This window comes from Triticum urartu, chromosome 6A, assembly GCF_056163025.1.
Source record: "Triticum urartu cultivar PI428250 chromosome 6A, HENAU_Tu73, whole genome shotgun sequence".
NCBI lineage: Eukaryota > Viridiplantae > Streptophyta > Magnoliopsida > Poales > Poaceae > Triticum > Triticum urartu.
In genome coordinates this window covers 4,412,988-4,440,417 of record NC_141878.1, presented here as the reverse complement: position 1 = coordinate 4,440,417, position 27,430 = coordinate 4,412,988, and the positions used below count along the sequence as shown (strand labels likewise).

Here is a 27,430-nt window from a genome sequence, read left to right as displayed (position 1 = left end):
GTTATACAATACCAAAGACATCAACAAATGTTGTATCGAAATAATAATTAAGAAAAGACAGCACGACCAATAAATCTGTTTCAAAATAGATGACTCAACCACACCACACCACACCACATCAGTTATACAATACTAACTTTATACGATTGACTTAACCACACCACACCCGGACGCATGCAATTCATTAAATAACTCTGCCGCCTATTTTTAGAACCCTCCAAATCGAAAAGATGTCGATCGTGCGCTGAAATCATCTCCGATAAGACTGACACCTGGAGGCAAGCCATGCAGTTAACTGATTAAGTCAAGTTGGCAGTACTTAACTCCTCTTCCTCCTTTGGTGCAGAACCCGTCAAGTTGGTACAACTTAACACCTCCTCCTCAAAATCGAAAAGATGTCGTCGGCTGATACCATCTCTGATAAGACCGACACTGTTCTGCACGTCTCCCAGCCTCTGATGCGCCATGACCAGCCAAACCAAGGTGATGAGCTCTCCCCCAGTGCTCAGCCGTCGGGCATGCTCTTCCGGCCGGCACTTTCCGGCTGCGTACACAAGCATCCGCACCCACACCTGCTTCAGTCTTTCCACCTCGGCCTGGATGCCCCATTGGTCTTCCAGCACCGCTTTGTGATCCCGCAAGAAGATCCAGTCAGGAAAGTCCAATTCACCACTAGTAAATATATCAAGAAAGTCGTCCTTGCTGGATGCACCCCTGACACAGTCTGAGCGCGATGCCAATACATCCTGCACGTTGGTGCTGATGGGTAACATGTCAGGGTGCTCCACCAGCAGATACAACATGTACTCAGATAGCATCTTGCAGGTATCCATAAGACGTCGCCGCCGCGCTGCCTCTTGGTCCTCCTCTTGGGTGGCCACATCAACCGGCGGCCTGCCACCGCCACTGCTACTCATCATCATTGTTGATTTGGCTGCCTTGTGCACCACCACGTCTGTCCATAGGTGTAGCATCACCAAGGCCCGCTCCAAGGGGAGGGTGAGTAGTAATCTATAAGCACCTGGAACGCTCATGGGCTTAGGACTACCCCACTCGTGGCCTAATGAGTCATGGATGAGCTCCTTGATCTCCCTCGTGACTTGGGCACGCTTGGTGTTGCTTATCTTCTTCCATAGCTCACTAGCTCCAAATACGCCTGCCATCTTCTTTGCCATTAACACGATGGTGCTACCCCACTTCCTGCGGTCTTGAGCTGACATGCTCCTGGTGGAGCTAAACAAGTTGTACTACCCCATTGAGTTTGACCACCATGACTTGGCCTCTGGTTGGATCCTCACGAAGATAGGCCAGGCCACTCGAGTGAGCAGCGCACGACACCATCCAGCTCGAGCTTCCAAGAAGGGCCACTCCCATGGTGACATCATCACCATGAAGAACGAGCAAGCTTCCAAGCAAAACGCTCCAAAGAATAATATATAGGTGATCGCAGCATCAACTCTACTTCTTCTATACTCTTTCTCCGTTTTCTCGGCATCGGCACTACTAGTCATCATCATCTTGACGTACAGCACAAAGGCAACCACTGTGGAGGCGAGGGGGACACACCGAAGGATGGCACCCGGCATTGTTTGAATTACCCGGGATTTCGTGAAGAAGCCATCATACATTATGCTAAGCTCAATCTCCACCCTCTTGGAAACCGTTTGTACATCTCCCGAAGCCTCGCCAAATTTTTCAAGAGTTTGCTCGTCCATGTCGAAGAGTTTTCGTCCAGCAAATATATCCCGCAAGCCTCGCTCTGTGTGAAGAGCAGCATACCTAACAATTGCTTGATAGGCCTGCACATTGTTTTCACTATTCTCTACTTCAAGGGATGCCTTCTTTGCTTCTCTGTTAGTGGAGGTCCTGAGGCCTTTCTGGATTCCCAACTTGAGTGCCCAAATCCTCTCCCCATACTTGATGATCCCCGCAATGAATAACAATGCAGCCGGGATTACAAGTTGGTAGTGTGTCAATGCCGCCCATTTCCACAACACATACACAACTAGGCATGCTTGGCCTAGAAGGTTCAGCAGGTGCCTCAACCACAGCTCATTGTCCTCCAATGAAAAAGCAGTCACAATGTCCTGTCCTCCAAGGTGGCTAAGAAGGAAAGGTGCCCACAAGAGAGTGAGCTGATGGGCTGGTTTATGATGATCATTGTCATCTGTGGTGGAAGTGCATATGCTGCGATGAAATCACCTGATAGGTAAGACAACCATATCATGAGTGTAAGCAGCATATGGCTGTGTCGGCGCCGAAGGCCGCCGGAGAAGAAGAGGAATAGTTGCAGGACAAAGCTCAAGAGAATCAATGCATGGATTTCCCAATCGTGGAATAGTTGCATAATGGTAGTGTATGTTGAAGCCTCTGCCATTGATGTAGGTAATCTTGGATCGATGCTAGTTGACTAGCTCTCTTGATCTTGATTTACAACTGCATGCACATCAACTGTTTCTGATAATTAGGTGCAATCAGGGTATGCTGTGTATATATAAGGTACGTTAGTTTCATGACTAAAGTACTGCCGACTTGTTTGAACGAAAACAAGGGGTCATGATATATATCTGTGTGATGTATGTACGTACGTAGATGATGTTTTCTCTCTAGTATATTTTTGAGATTTTTTCCAAAACTTATTTTCCAAGAAATTCTTGCAATCTCTTTACAATTAGTTGTTTGGACATACAGATATGAGGTTGAGAATGGATTAAATTTATCTAGTGTATGTGTATCTAGCTACACTAGTAGAAAAAGGGTCAAACGTGAAGCACCTTAGTGTCGGTTTGTATTTGAGCCGGCACTAATGTATACATTAGTGCCGGTTCCAACGGCTAGCCGGGCCGCTTTCATTAGTACCGGTTCTTGGCGAAGCTTTAGCACCGGTTCGTGCCACGAACCGGTACTAATGAGAGTGGTGGCAGGATGTTGTCAGACTGGGGCCCCTCCAGCCCCTTTAGTACCAGTTCTTGGCACGAACCGGTACTAAAGGTCGTCCTACATAAACCCTTCGTCCACCCGAGCTCGCTCTTTTCTTCCCCTTTCCCCTCTCCTCTCTGTTCTTCCCCTCTTCCTCTCGAGCTCATCACACATTTTGCCCAAAATTTGTCAAGATTTGAAGGCCCCCATCCATTCAAATGATCACAAAGGTTAGCAACTTTGTCCTTTCATCTCTCATTGCTAGATTAGCTCTTGCAATGCTTTTGTATAGTGATTAATTTGTGAGTTTAGTAATTTGGGAGGATATATATATATATGTGGTAGTATTTGATTTATATGCAATTTGAGGTCAAAAATAACACTTAGTTTGCATATGTAGGTGTGGTTTACTTAGTGCCTTCTAAATCTCCGTCGTAACCACCGTCGATCGCCCGCACCGTCCCGTCGGCGGCACCACCTTGTGGTGAGCCTCTTGTTCATGAAATTTTATATAAAAATTGATGTTTGTGTGATTTGGATATATAGTTACTCGTATAATTATCTTACCCGTACGTTGTTTGTTATATATATAGTGCCATGGTTTTGATATCCGTCCCCATCGGCCCTCGTCCTTGTTATGATTCGGATGTGGTATATATATTCTCTTTTAAAACTAGTTGCATTTCGTGTTTATGACAAATTATGCCCATCAAGTTGACATAGATATTTGTATGTAGGAGGTAGTTGAACCGGAAATTCCAACCGACCCTATTGTCGAGAGGTTAAATTTAGTTGAAAGAGAAAACGAGTACTTGAAAGAAAAATTAAAAAGAATTGAGGGGGAGAAGATGGAATTGGAGTTGCATGTTGCCGATGTCGTCGATGATCACAAGATCAAGATGGAGAAAATGCACTTGAAGATTAGAAAGATTAGAAAATATGCCATCGATAGTGAGGCTTGGTATCATTATGCTGTTGGATCCATTGTTACCTTAGTTGCGATCTTGATCGTATTTGTTGTTGCATTTAAATGCTTTAGCTAGAGAGTTATTTGTTTGTTGCATTTAAGTGTTGTATGAACTTTATGTATGAACTTGTATTAATTTGGTCTATTCGGTGTTGTGTAATGAAGATGAGCCGGCAATGGATGTACGATGACCGATGCTCTCCCCAGTTCGTTGAGGGCGTGCATACTTTTCTGCTTGCGGCTGAGGCAAACAAGCGGGCGGATGGTTTTATGCCTTGTCCATGTGCTCGCTGTAAGAATGGTCACAATTACTCTGCGTCAAGAACCATTCACGTCCACCTGTTTAAGTCCGGTTTCATGCCCCATTATAATGTTTGGACCAAGCACGGAGAAAGAGGGGTTATGATGGAAGACAATGAAGAAGAAGAGGACGACGACAGCTATCCTGGCCATGGCTTCCCTGAATACGATGATACAACAATGGGGGAAGAAGCTGAGCCGGTAATGCGGGAAGAAGCTGAGCCGGCAATGCGGGAAGAAGCTGAAGAAGAGGCATCAGATAAGCCCGTTGATGATCTAGGTCGGGCCATTGCCGATGCAAAGAGAAACTGCGCAAGTGATTTGGAGAAGAAGAAGTTGCAGCGCATGTTAGTGGATCACAAAAAATTGTTGTACCCGAATTGCGTCGGTGACAAGAAAAAGCTGGGCACCACACTGGAATTGCTGCAATGGAAGGCAGAGAATGGTGTATCTGACAAGGGATTTGGAAAGTTGCTAGTAATGATAAAGGATATGCTTCCAAAGGACAACGAATTGCCCGAGAGTACGTACGAAGCAAAGAAGGTTGTCTGCCCTCTAGGGTTAGAGGTGCAGAAGATACATGCATGCCCTAATGATTGCATCCTCTACCGCGGTGAGTACGAGGATTTGAACGCTTGCCCGGTATGTGGTGCATTGCGCTATAAGATCAGCCGCGATGACCCTGGTGATGTCGAGGGCCGGCGCCCCAGGAAGAAGATTCCTGCCAAGGTGATGTGGTATGCTCCTATAATACCACGGTTGAAACGTTTGTTCCAAAACAAAGAGCATGTCAAGGCGATGCGATGGCACAGAGAAGACCGTAAGAAAGACGGAAAGATGAGAGTACCCGCTGACGGGTCGCAGTGGAGAAAAATCGAAAGAAAGTACGGGAAGGAGTTTGCAGATGACGCAAGGAGCGTATGGTTTGGTCTAAGCGCAGATGGCATTAATCCTTTTGGGGAGCAGAGCAGCAACCATAGCACCTGGCCTGTGACTCTATGTTTGTATAACCTTCCTCCTTGGTTGTGCATGAAGCGGAAGTTCATTATGATGCCAATGCTCATCCAAGGCCCTAAGCAACCCGGCAACGACATTGATGTGTACCTAAGGCCATTAGTTGAAGAATTCTTACAACTGTGGAATGTAACAGGTGTACGTGCATGGGATGAGCACATGGGGGAAGAATTTGACCTAAAGGCGTTGTTGTTCGTGACCATCAATGATTGGCCTGCTCTCAGTAACCTTTCAGGACAGACAAACAAGGGATACCGCGCATGCACACACTATTTGGACGATACCGACAGTATATATTTGGCTAATAAGAATGTGTATCTGGGACATCGTCGATTTCTTCCAAGCAGGCATCCCATAAGAAAGAAAGGCAAGCATTTCAAAGGTGAGGCGGATCACCGGACGAAGCCTCGCCACCATACTGGTGCTGATGTACATGATATGGTCAAGGATTTGAAGGTGGTCTTTGGAAAGGGTCCTGGTGGACAAACTGTTCCGAATGACGCTGACGGACACGCACCCATGTGGAAGAAGAAATCTATATTTTGGGACCTGCCCTATTGGAAAGACATCGAGGTCCGCTCCGCAATCGACGTGATGCACGTGACGAAGAATCTTTGTGTGACCCTGCTTGGCTTCTTGGGCGTGTATGGGAAGACAAAAGATACACCTGAGACACGGGAGGACCAGCAACGTATGCACGGAAAAGACGGCATACATCACGGTCATGCAAGCTACGCTCTTACCAAAGAAGAGAAGGAAATCTTCTTTGAATGCCTGCTCAGTATTAAGGTACCGTCTGGCTTCTCGTCGAATATAAAGGGAATAATAAACATGGTAGAGAAAAAGTTCCAGAACCTAAAGTCTCATGACTGCCACGTGATTATGACGCAACTGCTTCCGGTTGCATTGAGGGGGCTTCTACCGGAAAACGTTCGATTAGCCATTGTGAAGCTATGTGCATTTCTCAATGCAATCTCTCAGAAGGTAATCGATCCAGAAATTATACCAAGGTTACAGAATGATTTGGTGCAATGTCTTGTCAGTTTTGAGTTGGTGTTCCCACCATCCTTCTTCAACATCATGACGCACGTCCTAATTCACCTATGCGAAGAGATTAACGTTTTGGGTCCTGTATTTCTACACAATATGTTCCCTTTTGAGAGGTTCATGGGAGTCTTAAAGAAATATGTTCATAACCGTGCTAGGCCAGAAGGAAGCATCTCCAAGGGCCGTCAAAATGAGGAGGTCATTGAGTTCTGTATTGACTTTATTCCTGACCTTAAGCCGATTGGTGTTCCTGAATCGCGGCATAAGGGCAGACTGGATGGAAAAGGCACGCTAGGAGGGGAACAAATAATATGTATGGACGGACATTCTCTCACTGAAGCACACTACACAGTTGTACAGAATTCCGCCTTGGTGGCTCCGTATATGGATGAACACAAGAATTTGCTACGCTCCAAACACCCGGAGCGGTCTGATGACTGGATTACACGTGAACAAACTAGGAGTTTCGCCAGCTGGTTGCAAGCACGTACCATGCATGACACCTCTATTGAAGATGACCTGTACTTGCTGTCCCAGTTACCATCTTCGAATATAATGACTTTCAAAGGGTACGAGATAAATGGTAATACATTTTACACGATCGCCCAAGATAAGAAGAGCACCAACCAAAACAGTGGTGTCCGCTTTGATGCAGAAACCAAGACGGGAAAGGAAACATATTATGGTTATATACAGGACATATGGGAACTTGACTATCGACGTGGTTTGAAGGTCCCTTTGTTTCGGTGCAAATGGGTCAATATGACACGAGGCGGGGTAACGGAAGACCCGCAGTACGGAATGACAACAGTGGATCTCAACAATCTTGCGTATGCAGACGAACCATTCGTCCTAGCCAATGATGTGGCACAGGTTTTCTATGTGAAGGACATGTCTACCAAGCCAAGAAAAAGAAAAGATAAGGAAGCGAATGCATCGTACGATGAGCCAAAGCGGCACATAGTTCTTTCTGGGAAGAGAAACATCGTGGGAGTGGATGACAAGACAGACAAGTCAGAAGATTATGAAAAGTTTGATGAAATTGCTCCATTCACAGTGAATATTGACCCGAGCATCCCGTTAAATGATGAAGATTTTCCATGGCTACGACGCAAAGGGACACACGCGAAGAAAAAGTTTCACACCCAAAGATCTGGGATGTGATCGGCTTAACTATCATCACTTTCTTCTGTGTTTCACACCCAGGAGGGAATCTCTGTAATAGTTAGGGTAGCTAGTTATGTGTTTTGGCATTTGAAACACGAAGAAATTTTATGTGCAAGAAAATTCTTTCATGCATTTACTGATTTTTTCAGCTAAATGACCCTGAAATTGAAAAGCATTTCAAACGAACTCAGAAAAGGTTGAAAGTTGGCATGGTATCATAATTTCACCCACATAGCATGTGCAAAAAAGTAGAGAGGGTTACCGTAAAAACTGGATGCACTTCGTGTACAAAATGGACAATCTGTTTCGAAGTATCAGGGTTTCGGACGAAAACTCATCCGTTACAAAGGCATTTCATTTTTTAAATAACCTAAGCATTACCAAATTGAATATAATGATAAAACACACTAATATTAAACATAAGAAAAAAGAATCACTGAAAAATCTATTTTCAAAGTTAAGTTATTCACAAAAATAAATAAAGCAAAAAAAATAAGAAAAAAGCCCACCTACTGGGCCACAGCGGCCTGCATACGACTAGAAACCCAAATTCAAGTTGGGCCAGGATGCAGGCCCGCTAGCCCAGTAGGCCCAACAGGGCATCGCAGAAGAGGTAGGCCCAGAAGGCCTGCTTAAGAGAGGAGCTCGAGACAGCAGCGACGGCGGGGCTTATAAGCAGGTGCGAGTGCCCCTCGGCTAGCGAGGTGGGACTAAACTTTTGTGCCCCTTGCCTGGCAGCGCACCCCCTTTAGTACCGGTTCGTGGCACCAACCGGTACTAAAGGGGGGCCTTTAGTACCGGTTGGAGCCACCAACTGGCAGCGCACCCCCTTTAGTACCGGTTGGTGGCTCCAACCGGTACTAAAGGGGCCACCAACCGGTACTAAAGGGGGTCACTTCCCGCCGCTTGGCCTGGCCAAAACAGGCCTTTAGTACCGGTTGGTGGCTCCAACTGGTACTAAAGGTGTCCCCTATATAAGAAACACTTCGAAAATTTTCAGTTTCTCATCTCCCACTTCTCTCTGCCGCCGCCCCGTCCCGCGTCGTCGCCGCCCCTGTCGCGCCATCCCCGTCGACTCCGCGACGCCCCCGTCCTCATCGCGTCGTCCCCGTCGACTCCGCGGCGCCCCCGTCGCCGGCCTGTCGCCGCACTGGCCCGTCGCCGTCCCGGTCGCCGCACCGGCCCGTCACCGATCCCCTCGCTTCGCCGTCGCCGTCGCCTTTGGATCGACCTTGCCTCGCCGTCGCCGTCGCCTCGACCTTGCCTGCGCGCGCTGTGAGCCCCTCCCCCGGCCTCTCTCCTCCCTCCAATCGATCAAAGCCACACCGGCGCCGGCGCCGACCGTAGCGCACACACACACTACATGCACACACACACACACTACACGCGCACACACACAATTTTTCTGTTTTTAGCTTTTAGTTTTTTTTCTGTTTTTCTGTTTTTCATACAAAGTTTTAGATGAATTAATTAATTAGATTAGATTAATGTCAAATAGTATATAGAAATGTTAGTTATAATATATATAATGTCAAATGTTATAGAAATGTTAGTTATATAGAAATGTTAGAAATTTTGGAAATGTTAGTTTTAGCTAACTAGATGAATTAGCTTAATTTCAAATTGTTAGACGATGATCGATGTTTTTTTAGTTTCTTATATTTTTAGTTATAAAATTTAGAATTTGCATATATGAAATCATCACAATCCATCATTTAAAAAATGTTACTTTACTTTTGCGGCATATAGTATTTTGTTGTCGACGATGCCCGGCCCGCATCCTCGCCGTCGACACGTCTGCGACGACGTCCAGCTGACCCATGTCCGGGACTGGGCTCCGCCGGACTGGCACTGGGAGGTGCTGCCTGGAGGGGCGCGCCGCTTGATGAGGAACCCGGCCCCGGGTCCTGTCGTCGACCCTGATCTCGTTTGGTGGCGTTCGTGTGGGCCAGTTTCGGTGCGGAGGGAGCCGGCCCCGCCGGAGGTGGTACGTCGTCGTGTCAGGGAGGAGGACGAGCACGTCCATCCCTACATGGTTGCGTTAGAGGGCGGCAGGTTCTCCAATACCTGGCAGTTTCTTCAGGGATCTCACTTCAGCTATGATCCTGTGAGGGTTCCTTCTCTTTGGGTGTCCACCGCCCGCGCTATGATGTATTAGTTACCTAGCCAGTGATGTACTATTCAATATTATATATTATTCGAGACGATGTATTCGAGATTAAATCTATTATTCGAGACGATTTATTCAAGATTATATCTATTATTCGAGACGATGTATTCGAGATTATATCTATTATTCGAGATTATACTAAATTGTTTTATATTTCTTTTGGCATAGTTAAATAAAAGCTATGGCGGACAATACCGACAGAGAGAGAGAACAGACCATGTTCGATATCATACGCGGGCCAGATGATGATCAGAATGAAGAAGATTTTGACGGCTCCGAATTTCTAAACAACACCGGAGAGGGTGATATGATATTCGATCGCGACGACCGAGAAGATGAAGTCATGAACTACGACGAAGAACATGTTGATCCTGAAACAACAAACACCGGCGAGGTATATATATTTATATAAGCAGGAATCTGGTGATCATCGCATGTTTTAAATGAGTTGAAGATATATTAACGAATCGATCTTTCTCCTTTCAGCCATCCGGATCGAGCAAATCTTCAGGCAGAAGGACGAAACGAGGCCCGAACAAAAAGTTGAAGGAGGGCGTAAAGTACAATATCGAGGCATTCAAAGCTAATGGCGAACCATTAGCGCCTAAGAAGATTGCGGACAAGTTCGTTCATTAGTGCGGAGTTCTTGTGAAGGACCAACTCCCGATCTCCCTTCAAGAATGGAGAAAGCCAGCAAAGCCACGTCCAAATGTTACTTTTGTCGACGAGAATAAAAAAAACTGCTTTGGGATACTCTCATGGAACATTTCACCCTACCAGATCATTTCACAGAAGCAGATGTGCAGAATGTCAAGGGCGCTGCTTTTAGGAAGATGGCGGTTGCATTCAAGAACCACAAGGGAACGACGTGGGAGAAGTACGTCAAGGGAGGAAGGAAGACTCCAGTATTCGAGGGGATACTAGAGAATCAAAGTGCTCATTGGGACGATTTCGTGAAATTCAAGGATTTAGAATTAGCTAAGGAACGGTCGAGAATAAAGAAGAAGAATGCCGAAAAAAAGGATAAGTTCCATAAGCTGGGGCCAGGTGGCTACGCGATGGCAATGCCTAAGTGGGATAAGCCTGAGAAAGAGATGGAGGATGCAAGTGTCACTCCGGTTACTAAGAGCTGGCCCCCCAGGTGCAGGACTTGGTTCTATGCGCATGGGGGGGAGTTGGACCCGAAGACAGGCAATGTTTCGACGAAGGCATGTCTGAACGGAGCCGACGATGCGATACTTGTTGCAATAGAAGAGGCTCGATCGGGGGTGTTCCAGCCCAACAGAGAGAACGACGAGCTTACGCGTGCCCTGGGAAATCCTGAACACCCGGGAAGAACACGAGGCAAGGGCGCTATTCCGTGGTATGAGGGGTTTTCAGACTGGAACGCCGACTACAGAACCCGTGCGAGAAAGAAGATTGCGGAGGAGAAGAAGAGGAAGATGGAGGAGGAGCAGAGGAAGCGGGACTATGAATGCCTTCAAGGCCTAGAAGCAAGTCAAGCGGAATTGGAAGTTAAATTCCAGCGGCAGCAGGAGCAGATCGACTCACTTAGCCAGCAAAGGTCTCAGCAGCTGCAGCAGCTAGCGGATGATCCAGCATTGGATAGCACCGCCCCATCCATGCCGAGAAGCAGCGTGGGTTCCGCCCCGGGCAACGCAGTGCTGGATAGATACCCCGTGGATGACATCACGGAGAACACTAACTGCGAGCTACACTTCAAAATGAAGAACATATCCATGAAGGTGGCGGACGCCGTTGCTTTTTCAAATTCCCCCGAGGCAACCTTCCATTGCAACCCGATTCCAGCGGGCTATGCTCGTGTCTTGGTTGATGAGGTGGTGGACCCATATTCGGAGCTACAGCTTGACATTCCTGGAGGTGACGATGAGCACACATTGGGAGAGGCCATACATCATGTCATTCTATGGAGAAAGGATTGCATTATCTTTCGAAGGCCACCGACACCACGTCACCCGACTCCTCGTCGAAGTCCGCCACCGAGTCAGCAGACTCCCGCGCCAAGTCCACCAACGCGTGAGGCCACTCCTCCTCCTCCAAGTCCGGCAAAGTGTCAGGCCACTCCTCCTCCAAGTCCGACACAGCGTCAGACGTCCACTCCTCCTCCAAGTCCGGCACAACCTCAGGCCACTCCTCCTCCAAGTCCGGCACAGCTTCAGGCCACTCCTCCTTGTCCAACTCAGCCCCGTCAGCCGTCTCCGTCGCCTCAGCAATCGCAGAAGAGACACCCCGCAGCTATGGTGCGTAGCGGTACGAGTCGAGGTCATAGTACCGGAAGTACAGGCGGAGGCAAGCGATATAAATATGGTCCAAACCTCACTACTCCTCTTCCTGTGAGGGCTTACCACAGGACCGAGGAGCAAACCAATGCCATAGTGCGAGCAGAACTCGACGCCCATTTTGGACCGAAACCGCCACCGCCGCCAAGGGAGAAAGTGCCTGTGGAAGTAGTTGACCACTTCATTCGTATGGCTCAACCACCAGCTCCTAAGCCTGTTGACACATACTATGAGCGCCACATTAGGAAGTTACATCGACACCGTCTACAGAAGGAGGCGAGCTCGAGCTCGAGCAAACAACAAGCAGCTGTCAAAAAATGCGGGAAAACCGTTGCCCAGCTGGGAAAACAGGCGGCGCAATCGATCCCCCCGCTTGTTGTGCCGCCAACAACACCTGACAGTACGCGCGCCCAATATTATTGTGGCCAAACAGTTTACGTTCCCGAGGTGGGCGATGTGGTAATAACCCAGGAGCATATAATGCAGGCCGAAGAACTCAAGATCACTATTGGACAACTCCTCGAGATCGAGGACATGCCTGTGATTACAGAGGAGGAAATAAAATAGAAATATATCCGGGGCCAACCTTTGGTCGAGCCAGAAGATGTCAAGAAGCTCCCAACGAGAATGTATGAATTGCATCAATGGTACATGGACATTACCAAAAGATCCGATCGAGAGTCCCTCATGGTGTATGTCAAGAAGGATGATTACTACCATGAGAAAGCTGTGGTCGTTGAGTATTCTGAACTGTTTCAGTTATACAATCAAGACGCACTCGACAAATCTATCGTCAGTTGCTATTGTCTGTAAGTGATTTCTTTCTGTAATTTAAGTCTCAAGCTAGCTGTAGTGATCCTTTTGATCAATCATCACGTGTAATTATCCTCACTATATTCTTTTCTGTGGTATTCTGCAGGATGAAGATGTATGAAATGAGAAAAGGTGGACGCTATGGCATTGGGTTCATTTACCCAAACACCGTTAATGAATACACATGAAAAATAAACAAGCATCATGAAAAAGAGGTAGAGGACAGCATGCTAGAGTTCTTGAAGCGCCTCAAATACAATGAAGATATACTACTTCCTTACAACTTCCAGTGAGTCACACTTTCTTATACTATAAATTCTCTGTTTTTGCCTACTAGCTAGCTACATGTTTTTGCTTACATATGCCCACTTAATTAAGACATGCAAACGTGTGTGCATGCAGATTTCACTGGATCTTGTGTATCATTAAAGTTGATGCCAGAACAGTTGAAATACTGGACTCGCTACTCAAAGCAAATAGTGACTATAACATCTTGTTTGGGATAGTCAACAGGTAATTTCAATCATTATTAACTATATATCTTGGCCTATTTAGTTCGTCATTTCATGATATGAACTATTTAATAACCCCTTTATTCATTTTCTTTGTCGGCGGGCAGGGCTTGGGCAAGGTTCATCAGCGTCACGGAAGGCGAATGGAAACCACAGCTAAAATGGTTTCGACCCAAGGTAAGTAATTAAGTAGTACTAGCTAGCTGCCATCTCTTTAATTATCATGCTTGATTAATTATTATCTGATCAAATTAAATTCCATTCTCGTAATAAAGGCTCTGAAGCAGGCGCAGGGGACTGATCTGTGTGCATTCTGCGTTTGCGAGAACATTCGCATGATGGCGTCCGAAAGAAGCAGATCTCAAAGACAGGAATGGGTACGCTTGTCAGAACACTATTCACAATTTTTACATCATTATCGATATCTACTCACACAACTAATACAAATGCATATTGATCTCCTTCTTAACAGTTCAAAGAGGTATGGGACAAGCTCCTAGAAACGGAGCGCGTAGAAGCACTTCAAGAGAAAATAGCGGGATTTTTGCTCGACCAGGTCATAAATCCGAAGGGAGAATACTATTACCCGCTACCGCCCCCATCGACCAGATCATGAACCACTTCCAATTGTCATCGTGCTCCGAAGGCACCAATTAGGCTAATGCCACTGGCTGCGAAGGCAACATGCATATGTAGGAGAAATTGTATATAGCTATACATGTGTGTATGTGTAAATTAATATGATGGTTTGTGAGACATTGATGATATATATATGATTGGTTCTACTAGAAATTCTATTTATATATATATATATATATATATATATATATATATATGCATAACGTGTACAATGTGTAGTACCGTAAAATACCAGCAAACGAAAAAGAATTAAAATGGAAAACACAAAATTAAATGAAAAAGAAATCATAAAACCAAAAACCCCCCAAAAATTTTAGTACCGGTTGGTGTTACCAACCGGTACTAAAGGGCTCCCGGCCCCCGGAGCTGGCTCGTGCCACGTGGTTTTCCTTTAGCACCGGTTCGTGCTGAACCGGTACTAAAGTGGGGGGCCTTTAGTGCCGAAACTTTAGTGCCGGTTTAGGGTTCCTAAACCGGCACTAAACGGCCTTACGAACCGGTGCTATTGCCCGGTTCTGCACTAGTGCTAGCCGGCCAAATTAAACAAGAAAATGACATACGTCGGATAGCAGAGAATTCATGATTATAAGTACTTCCGTCAAATTATATTCTAGCGTTTGTGGACCTAAACCAAGAGACCCTGCCATGGAGCTCACGCTGCTGGTGCCGTTCACCTTCATGGTCTAACTCATGACCGGCCTCAACCCAACGACCAGTGTTTAATGCAAAAGAATATGTACAATGAATAAAGAGGAATAATGCACGTGTATGTATGTAGGTATTCTGTCTAGTATATTTTCGAGAAACTTTTCAAAAACAAATCTGATAAATTCTTGCAACCTCCTATTATAATGAGCTATTTGGACATACAGATATTTAGTGATTGGATCGAGATATAATGCACACAGGCATGCATGTTTCCACATACCCTTCCTATGTACTCCAAACATAGGTACACATACTAGTAATTTAATCCAACCGGGTGAAGGTGAGTACCCTAAATCAACACGGCGCCTTGATTTATTTGCTAGTATCATCATGCATGGCATTGCGATGTAAACATGAGCCTCTATTAATCATTACTTGCTGCTCTGCGAAAACCTAACGAAACGTAATGTACTATGTGAAAATTACAGGAATTGGAACATCAAGGCATACCTGGTGAATGAGTACTCCAGTAGTTTCTTGTTTAGCACCCAGCTTGCATGCATTCATCGACTTTAATTAGATATATGTGTGCCTATCATATCATCATATCTACCGATTATCAAACGGAATGCTTCCCTCTCAGTCAGCCATATATACATGTGTGTGCTCAGTCTCAGTACAGGAGATACCTAGCAGGTGTTGCAAGCTAGGGTCTTTATTCCATTGTCTTTTCTTTTTAGATAATGATTCCTTTCTCTATCTTTAGACAATGGAAACATGTATTGGTTCTATTCCTTTCTTGTACTGGCAAAATATGCCTAATGTGAACCTATTTATTTGTTTAATAAGTTGGCCGTATGCATTGTTCTGATGCAGAGGCCGGGAAGTCCCCCCTTTTCAAGAAATAAACTATGCCTAATGTCACCTAGCCATGTGATTCCAGGGACGGAGCTCACATACGGTCTTTCAAGTTGACACCAGTGCGGTTTAGCGTTCTAACTAACATGCTTAACAAGTTCTGTCTCTGACCCCAGCCAAAAAAATCGATTGACCCCAGCCCAGCCGCCAGGAAGCTACACAGGCCCAAAGTGTTAGCCCAATTACAGTCGTGCAAACAAAAAGGTAACAAGTGACGCTGACACAAAGCCAAGAACACATTGATCTGATCGCTGCTTGGTCTTTCTCATATACGCTGCAGTACGCGCAGGTCGCACGATCCACAGCTACACACCGATACGTCTCTTTGCCGCCTCAATCCTCAATTCCCACACCGAAAAACAAACCTTAGCAATCTCAATCTCTCTCACCTCTTGGAGGAATAACCCAAGCGCGAACCAACAATAGTTTGTCTTGATGCCGCCTGGCCGGCCGCAGCGGCAGCGGCACAATTTTAATGTAAATGTGAAGATCATGACCAAGATTTTTTGCGTAATGTGCAGGCAAATACTCGATTCTCCTTAGCGTCAGTCAACAATGTTTTGCGTAACAAAATGGGAGCAGTTTTGAGTGATTGACTGATTTGCTATGTGGGAAAAATATATTTTTTCTACCATTACGAATGATGACATGATTGATCTCTTTAAGAAGACGAAAGGTCGTGAAGGGAAATTATAAAAGGGGAGTCTCAAGTCACTTTAAATTCTCTCTTGATCATATATTTCTTAGTATTATTTGTTTTGTACCATTGTTGTCAGTATAATATATTTTGTTTGTTCATCCTTTGCTTGAAGTTACAAATGAAGCTCTGAAGTCAGTGTTTTTTCTTAATATTTTCTTCTTCTAAATTTTTAAGTAAGAGGTTTCTTGACTTCACCCGGTATGAAAATATTTTAGAATAACAACTATTATATTGTGTATTGATTGCATATTTTCGACCTTTGTATTGTTTTCCGAAAGTTACTTATATTTCCTTCCCATAGTTCAGTAGTGGGTAGTGTAGTGGCTGACACCGGTGCTGAATTTTTTCTAGCTTCGTCCCTGGTGATTCCCATGTCATGCAAAACTGGCAGTGCAACGCTATCCTCGCCATCTCCTTCCATGTCCTGGAACGCCACTTCAGCAAGACCTTCCGGCAGCAACTTGATCTTCTACCCATGAACACAGCTGGCAGGCTGAATCTACCATGGAAACTGGAAAGGCGGGTATGAAATGCGACACAAGTAGGAGAGAAATCATAAGGATTATCAGTTTTGTGTATGGATATATATACACAAAACTATTGACGAAATTTGTCTGCATGTCATTGTCCGAGCTAGCTCACCTATTTGTATTCCGCATCATCTTCATTGTTTTCTTTCTCACCTTCATAATCCATCCACAAGCTCGTCTTAAAACAAGCTCTTGGGGTGGAACAACCTCAACAGACACTACCAGAGACTACGAGAAGAAGGACTACACCCACATAATGAATATTCTAGATGATGCTCTTCAAGAACGATGGATTCTACCTCCTTCATTTCATGATGGAGTTCAGAAGGGATCACCAAAAGCTTCGTGTGACAAGCAGAAACGATGATCATATCCGCAAGTGAGTAGAATGTCATGGAGATGAAGCGGATTATAAACTTAGAGACGATTTCTTTCGCATCCCGAGCGACATTGCGACGATCATCATGAAAGAAGTCATCGATGAGAAGTGGATGTTCCACCACGGCCCTATATCGCGAGTTGACGTCCGGACTCGCATAGGCATGCAACGTCATGACCTCACGCCGTTCAAGAAGCTAGGGTCCATCCTTGATGGTATGGAAGGATGGACCTTCTAGTGATTTACGATGCCGATGATGATGATATGTGTCGGTTAAACTTGTATATTTTCTGTAGCGATGAAACTCTGTGATGTCCACGGTCCCTGCCGAACTTGCGTAACGCTACTTTGTTAGTTTGGGTACGATGACCTGCGTACCTCTAGTTAATTAGTTTGTGTACTATATGTTGCATCTAGTTGCCAACCCTTTCTTTCTCGTGTTGCTCTAGTATATTTTGTTGCATATGGTCATACATTCTCTTCATGAAGATGCATCTCTAACAGGTACCCAGATTCTTGATGGCAAAGAAGCAGTGTTATGTCGTGTTCAAAGGGAAGGTTCCGGGACAGTATGACGAGTGGCCTGAGTGTCAGGCGCAAGTGGACGGGTTCTCGGGCGCCAGCCATAAAGGCTTCAAAAGCAGACAAGAAGCAGAAGCTAGTTACTTGAGGTTCACGCTAGCGCGAGAGAGGACTCGTAACTGCCGCCTCATGTACTGGATAGTTCCGCTCTCACTCATAGTGATAGCCCTTCTCGCGTATATCATTGTTTAGATGGATGATGATGTAGTTGCAAGTATTCGAGACTTGTATCGCTATTTTTAAGATGATGATGACAGACCACTTTGTGTTGGATGATAATTATGATGAGACTATTTGTATGTATATGCTATGATTACATTTGTATGTGTATGATATGCTAGAGATTATTGCCTCTAGGAATTATGCCCTAGAGGAAATAATAAAGTTGTGATTTATATTTCTTTATATCATGATAAATATTTATTATTCATGCTAGAATTGTATTAACCAGAAACTTGATATATCTGTGAATACATAGACAAAACACCGAGTCCCTAGTGAGCCTCTACTAGACTAGCTCGTTAATCAAATATGGTTAAGTTTTCTAACCATAGACATGTGTTGTCATTTGATGAACGACATCACATCATTAGGAGAATGATGTGATGGACATGACTCATCCGTTAGCTTACCATATTGATCGTTCAGTTTTATTGCTATAGCTTTGATCATGACATATACATATTCCTTTGACTATGAGATTATGCAACTCTCGGATACCGGAGGAATACCTTTTGTGCTATCAAACGTCACAATGTAACTGGGTGATCATAAAGATGCTCTACAGGTATCTTCAAAGGTGTTTGTTGGGTTGGCATAGATCGAGATTAGGATTTGTCACTCCGAGTATCGGAGAGGTATCTCTGGGCTCTCTCGGTAATGCACATCATCAGAAGTCTTGCAAGCAATGTGACTAATGAGTTAGCTACAGGGTGATGCATTACAGAACGAGTAAAGAGACTTGTCGGTAACGAGATTGAACTAGCTATGAAGATACCGACGATCGAATCTCGGGCAAGTAACATACCGATGACAAAGGGAACAACGTATGTTGTCATTGCGGTACGACCGATAAAGATCTTCGTAGAATACGTGGGAACCAATATGAGCATCCAGGTTCCATTGTTGGTTATTGACCGGAGAGGTGTATCGGTCATGTCTACATAGTTCTCGAACCCGTAGGGTCTACCCGCTTAACGTTCAATGACGATTTTATATTACTAGTCATCAACCCGTGCATCTGCACGGGCTAATAATTTTAAGTAAACAACATATTGGTCTTTTTAGAAATTATATTATTTATTATATATTCAATTTGTAGGAAACAACATATATTATGTATACAGATCAAGGTTTTCACAAAAATAATAAGATTTCTTATATACTCAAATTTGTAAGAATGGAAATATATTCACTATATAGATCAAGATTTTATGATGGCAAATCAAATATTGAACATGTTATGGTAAATTTGCAACCTCATAACCTCTTCTAGCTTATATGGTAATAAAGAATCCTCACCTCTTCATTTTCTATTTTAGTTAACCACCGGTAAATTGCACTAGCGACATAAGAGTTAGAAAATTTATCTTATGATGGAAGAATAATCCCAGCCGGAAGCCTTACAGTGCATGAGTTGTTAAGTTTGGTACCAGACTAACAATTACTAAAAATCTTTTGACCGAAACATTATGCCTACCTAAAGTGTAACGCCATTCTTGACATTCTTATTGAAACATAATCAATCCTTATTGTTTAACCGTCATCTTACAGAACTCTATTGAAGAAGTTCGTCTGCTGCACATATTTGTCCAACTTAAAATAAGTCCACTTATGATGGAACGTTGACCATTTAATCTTTCAGCACATACCATTTAATCCTTATTGTTTAGAGTATTGACATTGCAGACTTAAAGTTCACTGAAATTTCTGACATTTTAGTGTCAGAAAATATTGTAGAATTGATCATATATATTTGGCATTTTTATGTTGCATCATTCTACTGTCAATATAGGACTAATAATGAGAAATACGAACATTGAAAACTACACCCTCCGTATTCCCGACCAGCTGAAATCTGTGTAGAGAGGCAAATTTACCCTCACTTTGAATTCTGTGCCTCACCTCGCTGTCACCCAGCAACTCGCGCGTTGCCTAGCGCCTCACCTCACCGTCGCCCAACAACACACGCGTAGCTGGCACCCCGGCACATCGTAGCCGTCACCCAGCAGGTTGCCATCGTCCACCAGCTCCTTGCTTTCGCCCAGCTACCTTCACCAACATATCAGTATACTCCCTTCTTTCATTTATATAGGGCCTAATGTATTTTTTGAGGCTAACTTTAACCAAATATTAGAGCAATAATATATGACATGCAACTTACACAAAACACACTGTTAAATTCGTGTGCGAAAAAAACTTTTAATGATATAATTTTCACATTACACATGTCATGTATTATTAATCTTGTCAATAGTCAAAGACGGTCTTAGAAAACGCATTATGCCCTATATAGATGGAAGGAGGGAGTAATAATTTTACCGTAGGACATGCTTCCATTAGTAGCACAACTGTAGAAAAAAAAGAAGGGCGCAAAGAAAACGAACTCTCAAAAGAGTATAATCTGTGGAGGAAACATTTGCTAAAAATATCGTTGTTTTAGTTGAATTTCATTCCCATGGCGAATGAAGTAGACCAAACTCTCTTGTTACTACTTTGTTCCTGCTGGATGAAGCATTCACATTGTTATTTTTATCAGTGTACTAATCCTGAGACCTCAATCCAATTCCAAAGAACTTTTTGATGGCCACAGCTGTATATCAAATTAGGGCACTCCCAATGCATTTGGTCTTAACGCGTTAACATAGTTAGTGAATAATAGTTAGATAATCACCCCAGTTCCTAGTTTCTTAGAAAACCACGTGCCAAAAAAATGTGTAAATCAGGAAGCACTAATTAGAGGTTTGAATAATAGATACCACCTTCTGTAAGACATATAGAGCTTCGACCGTGTGTATTTCCTAACCATACCATTAGTTGGAAAATTATAAAAATCTTCACCTAGAACCACTTGAAAGGTAAGCAAATTCATCTTGCGAAGGGTGTATGTATGTTTGTATGGCTTCAAACTTGCACACTGTATGATCTCTCCAACCTACAAACTGCATGAAGGAGTCCACAAAGGGTTAGTACCAACATATTAAGTTATCCAAAAAATGATAAGACAGTAGCAAAAGACATAACGTACATGTGTTGGACTGAGGCACAACATTCAAACGGCAGATGACACCCTGACTCTTGTCGTTAGTCATGGATGCGTGCTGTTATTTCTCAGTTCAGATCATAGTAGATGAAAATAATCTATTCGATTAAACAGAATCAAATGAAAGTACGATTGTTTTGTTTTGTTCTAGCACAAGCTAAAGAAGCCTCCTGTACATCGTATGGCCATTGAACTCTCTTGTGTGTTGCTTCGACCTAACATCAAGAATCACATGCTGACCACCATCAACTGTTGTGTCCACATTTGCCTATGTTTCAGGGAAGGAAGTAATTGGCGTAGTATGTGAGCTGGGGTATGCATGTGCTGACCAAATCCGAACCTGTACTTCTCTTATTCTTAATCCTCTCTCCATGTACTGAGCCTGTTTAGTGCATCATCAACCCCTAAGCACATCAATAATCCAACCATCCAAGTATGGGTTCATAAACTGCATGTGTCCACTAAATACATCTGATCATCATCAAGTATCATACAAATACGATTACGCGGGATTACGATTGATGAAGAACGAACCTGAATCTGAGATTCGAAGGGGCGGAGCTGGACCACCCTCGTCATCCCCCGTAACACCGAAGTGCCATGGCAACGATTGAATCTGAGATTGGATGATTGAGAACACTGCGTAAAGATGAATATGTCCTGAATGACTTTTTTGACAGCTGGATCCATGCCTCCCTGCTTGGAGAGGGCATGGCTGGTCAAGGCCAGAGGAATGTCCTTACAAATCCTAGCACCCAGGCCACTATCCAACACATCGGCGATTCTCACATAGCACTTGAACAAACATCTGCCTGACATTTCTACTGGAAAAACAAACTGCGGCATCCGTGTCCATCAATGTCTCACATGAAAAATACTACAATCAAATGAGATTTTCTTAAACTAATACCATATCTCATCACTATATATTGTGTACTATAATTAAGAACGTCTTTTTAGTAAAATACGATAAAGACTCATGTGGCGGGTACCTTGAGTATGAAGGTGATGAGAGGTTGCATCCAACACATTGCCATGTCTGTATGTGCACTGATTAATAGATTATGCTATTGTAGACCTCCAATGGTGCTTAATACCTGCATGGAGTGTGTCTGCGGCCTGCTGCATGTGCATCGGCGTTTAAAAAACAGTCAAGCATTATCATGCGAAGAAACTAACAAAAAGAAAGATCTGATGCACATAGTTACTATCATCTAAATAATCGCAATACCTACCATGGGTGCAAAGATACATAACATGCATCTAATACGTCATCCCCATTTTCATCCATAAACAGCAAGGGAGATAAATCTGTACATCGAGAAGGAGGGAGTACCATGTTGTGAGTGTCAAACTGTCACCCACATCAACAAAGATTGATGATTGTCTGTTGTTGCCATGTTTCTCCAGCAGTACGACACCAATCGTAGAAGCAATCATGGATAAAATATGTACTCTTCTGCAGCAGATCTCTCCCAGCGGCTCCATCTCACTATTCTCTGAGAAAAGCCGGAGAAGATCACCCAGATCTCGAAGTGCATCCACCTAGATCCTCTAGTTTGGCGTCTCCGCACCTGTTCGTAGCCCCACGGAACGGGAACTTGTTCGCCGCACCGCAATTCATGCTCCCTTCCGCTCGATCGATCTTTGTAGATTAGTTTGTGTTTCTGTTAGATCATGGAAGAGAAAAGAGGCAGAGGAAGATGCGCTGCCTGTGGGAACTCGAGCCTACGGCCAACATCGCGACTTGAAGGAAGAAAGAATAGAGATCGGGGACAGATTGAATTTTTTTAGGAGAAGAAGACCACTACTAACAAAAGGGCTATAGATGAAATTGACACTAATGGCGCACCAGATATGTGGTGCACCATTACTATATACTAAAGTAATGGCGCACCATGTGTTGGTACGTCATTAATGTCCAAATACTAATGGCGCACCACATCCGCGGGTGCGCCATTAGTAAAAAAAAAATTAAATTTTTTTCAAAACTACTAATGGCGCACCGTGGGAGTGGTGCGCCATTACTAGTTGAACTAGTAACGGCGCACCACATCCACTGTGCGTCATTAGTAAAAAAAAATTTAAATTTTTTTTAAATTTTTTGTCAAAACTACTAATGGCGCACCGTGGGAGTGGTGCGCCTTTACTAGTTGAACTAGTAATGGCGCACCATGCCACGGTGCGCTATTAGTAACTTGGCCACCACTTCCACCGAATGCACCCCCCCGGATCGCCTTTTCACTTTTTAAAAAAATAAAAGAAAATGATGAAAATGTCAAAGAAAAAGAAAATAAGTTTCCCATGTGATATGTGGTCTAGTTGTTGGGAAAATTTGCAAATATGAATTTCGACTTCATTTGCAAAATCTCTCGAGAATTTGTAAAAATGGGCATAACTTTTGCATACTAACTCGGATGAAAAAGTTTTTTATATGAAAAATCATCTACTCGAAAAGTTACATCCGAATTTAACGGGGGAAACCCCGTTAAACATTTTCAAAATCCTCAAAAACCTAACAGAAAAAAAGTTACGGGGCTTTTAAAATCTGGAGAGGCAAAAAAATTCAAAAAAATTCAAACTTACCAATGGCGCACCTGCCCATGGTGCGCCATTATTATCTTCCCGCCTTCAAAATTCAAAATAAGTCAAAAAAATAAAAAAAAAAGTTACTAATGGCGCATTTGCCCATGGTGCGCCATTAGTATCTTCCCGCCTTCAAAATTCAAAATAAATAAAAAAAATAAAAAAAAAAGTTACTAATGGCGCACCTGCCCATGGTGCGCCATTAGTATCTTCCCGCCTTCAAAATTCAAAATAAGTCAAAAAAGTAAAAAAAAAGTTACTAATGGCGCATCTGCCCTTGGTGCGCCATTAGTATCTTCCCGCCTTCAAAATTCAAAATAAATTAAAAAAATAAAAAAAAGTTAGTAATGGCGCACCTGCCCACGGTGCGCCATTACTATGCACTGGTAGAAAAAGGGCCTATAGTCCCGGTTCGTAAGGGCCTTTAGTCCCGGTTCAGGAACCGGGACTAAAGTGTCGGTACTAATACCTCCCCCCTTTAGTCCCGGTTCAATCCAGAACCGGGACTAAAGGCCCTCCACTTGGGCAGTGCGCAGAGCCCAGTCAGGAGACCCTTTGGTCCCGGTTGGTGGCACTGATAAGCAAGAATGCCAAATGGTATTGATGAAACTAGCGCTTGAATGACTAGTAGATGCGCTTAAAATGCTACTATAGCTAGTACTTACTTTCGGGTGTCTAAATTGTAGCTCCTTCGGCAGTCCCGGAGCTTTTCTGGTGAATTTTCTCCAAAACCTGCCGGACAAAGAAAACAATTACTTGATATATCAGGAAATGAACAAAGTTGCTGATATGGTGGATAATGATCGATTTAATTTACTTCTCGAGTATTTGAGTCATGTCTGCATAGTCCTTGGGATCTTTTCGTCTTGAGTCTAAGACGGTTACTAGTCCCTGCTCAAGCTTAATATGTAGGAGAATATAGTGGAAACTGCACACGCATGCATAACTCATCAATTACATTACTATAACCTTGACTAATATATAAGGGAAACTGAATACGCACAAGACAGTAACACTCACTTGAAGTTGTAAGGAAAGAGTATTATATCTTTGTTTTGATTTATTATCAACGATTCTAGCATGCTGGCCTCGGTTTCTGCGGCATGAAATTTAACGTGAGTTGCATCTATCAGATATGTGTTAATGAACCCAATATCACCGACTTGTCTTTTCTTCAATTCGATGATCTTCAATCTGCATAATATAGTGAGGATGATTATAAATACATGCAATGAAAGAGCTAAGCTATATAGAGAAACTTAATGACAGAAATAGTACTACTTACAGACAGTAGCAGGTGACAGTTGCTTTATCGAGGGCCAATTGATTGAAAAACTAATAGAACTCCTCAAATGGAACAGGAAACAGATCAATTCCAACGAGGTCATGCTCCTTTTTAACTTTCAAATACAAAGTACTCCTCCCCCCAGAGTCTCTGCAGATTTTCAAGTACCAATCATGCAATCTTCGCATCATCGTTGATAGAGATCTTTCATCTTTGACGAGAGGCTTCCCGTACTCGTATCTTTGTATTTGCACATCCATGGGTTCATAATGTACATCGTCGGGCAGGTAATCTACAAGATTGCTATAACCGGGCACCATCCTCGGATCATTAGCGACGTTGTGGCTAGGCACCTTAAGCGGAGGGCACGATTGCTTCGCTTGTTCGCCGAGCTGGGCAATTTGTTTCCCAGCTCGTCGTTCTTTCAGCCTTTGATCACTGACAGTACTTCCGGACCTCTCCGCTTCGGCAAATTCCTTTCCAATAATGCGGTCATAGTTTCCTTTCGGCGAATCAGACTTCGGTGGTTTTGTCAGGGCAGCCAGAGTCCGCTTCACTTTCACCCGATCTACCTTATCCTCCGGAGGTGGATGTTTCTTTGCTTTCACCCCTTCAAAGAATTTCTTCACTTCTTCTCGCGCGATCTCGGCGTTCTCCTCCTGGGTCCTCTCGTATGGTAACTTCTCTGGAGTCTTCAGAGAAGGACCGAATCTGTATGTCCTCCCGCCTCTGGTTGTACTGCTAGACGCCGACCGAGCAGACGTAGCGGTTGTCTTCTTTACTTGCTTAAGAGGCGGAGGAGAAGGACTACGACGCGCCGGAGCAGCTGGAGCGGCGGCAGGTCTCTTCCGCCCTTGCTGACGAGGCGGAGAAGGAGGAGGCTGGCTGCTCGGGCGCGTTGGCGCAGGCGGAGAAGGAGGCGGAGTGCCGCCGCGCGCCGGAGAAGGAGCCGGCCGAGGGCCCTGATCGTCACTCGCCGGAGGAGGAGGCGGTGGAGGCGGAGTGCCCTGACTCGCCGGAGGAGGCGGAGGAGGCGGTGGCGTCCAGTTCGGAAGGTTGATGAGCTCCTTCCGCCATAGGCATGGAGTCTTCAGAGCAGACCCCAGCCGAGTCTCCCCTTCACCGGTAGGGTGGTCAAGCTGGAGGTCCTCAAATCCCTCCGTTATCTCATCCACCATCACCCTAGCATATCCTTCTGGAATCGGCCAGCAGTGAAAAGTTGCACCGGGTTCAGTAGGAAAAACAGAGCCAACAGCCGCCTTGACCTTCAAATTCATCCATTGCGTCATAAGGTGGCAATTTTGAGACTCTGTTATAGCATCCACGGGATAGCTGGCAGGAGCCGTCAAGGCATGCTCCGGCTGAAGCAGCTCGGTGGAAGCCACGCTGCTTCTGCGCTGAGATGGCGGGGTAGCTTCGGGGGAGGCTTCGGCAGTATGTTTGCTGCGATTTGCTTCTCGTTCCTCTATCGCTTGTACCCTTGCGTGCAGCGCCTGCAGTTCGGTCTGCTGCACTTTTTTCCTCCTCTCATGGGATTTGTAACCGCCTGCGTCCGGAAACCCAACCTTCCACGGAACGGAGCCTGGCGTGCCTCGTGTCCGTCCAGGGTGCTCAGGATTCCCGAGGGCCATTGTGAGCTTGTCGTGCTCTCTGTCTGCAAAGAACGTCCCTTCCTGCGCTGCTTGGATATACTGCTTAAGCTTACTGACTGGTATGTCCATTTGTTCGTTTGTCCAAATGCACTTCCCTGTTTCAGGGTCCAAGGTTCCGCCAGCCCCGAAGAACCAAGTCCGACAACGGTCTGGCCAGTTAATTGTCTCTGGTTCGATCCCTTTATGAACCAGATCATTCTCAGTCTTGGACCACTTAGGCCGGGCTACGAGGTAGCCACCTGACCCCGTGCGATGGTGAAGCTTCTTCTTTGCAGCATTTTGCTTGTTTGTCGCCGACATCTTCTTACTCTTTTCCGATGTCTTGTGGGCCACAAATGCGGGCCAGTGATCTCTGATATTCTCATATCTGCCCTTAAATTCTGGTGTCTCATTATTTTCGACAAACTTATTCAGCTCTTTCTTCCACCTCCTGAATAGTTCTGCCATCCTCTTCAGAGCAAAAACTTGATTTATTTCTCTTTAACTGGGTTCTCTGGATTATCCTCAGGCGGTAGGGTGAAATTTGACTTCAGCTCAGTCCAAAGATCATTTTTCTGCATATCATTGACATAAGAGACCTCAGGGTCTTCTGTAGCCGGCTTAAACCATTGCTGGATGCTTATCGGGATCTTGTCCCTAACCAGAACCCCGCACTGAGCAACAAATGCGCTCTTTGTCCGGAGGGGTTCAATAGGTTGGCCGTCGGGCGCGATTGCTATGATCTCAAACTTTTCATCCGAGCTCAACTTTTTCTTCGGGCTTCGTCTCTTTACCGAAGTTGTGCTCGATCCGGAGGGCTAGAAAAAAGAACAAAGACTTAATTAATATGTGTACATACCAAAACAATGAATGCATCAATCAGCTAGTCAGCATAGGCTTAACTAATATATATACCTGGCCGGACTCGGCTCGGTCACTGGAGCCGTCCTCATGTTCTTCTTCTTGCACCGGCATTAGGTCACCGTAGCCAGCTTGTTCACCCTCTCCTTCCAGACCATCGGTTTCGTTGAGAAACAACGAGATGGCATCACTTCCTTCTG

At 44.6% G+C, this 27,430-nt stretch overlaps 2 pseudogenes; both read right to left on the bottom strand.

Moving 5' to 3' along the window:
• The window catches only part of LOC125513676 (wall-associated receptor kinase 4-like), a 107,244-nt pseudogene that overhangs the window by 42,504 nt on the left and 37,310 nt on the right, over positions 1 to 27,430 (bottom strand).
• On the bottom strand, positions 300 to 2,377 carry LOC147962996 (uncharacterized; annotated as a pseudogene).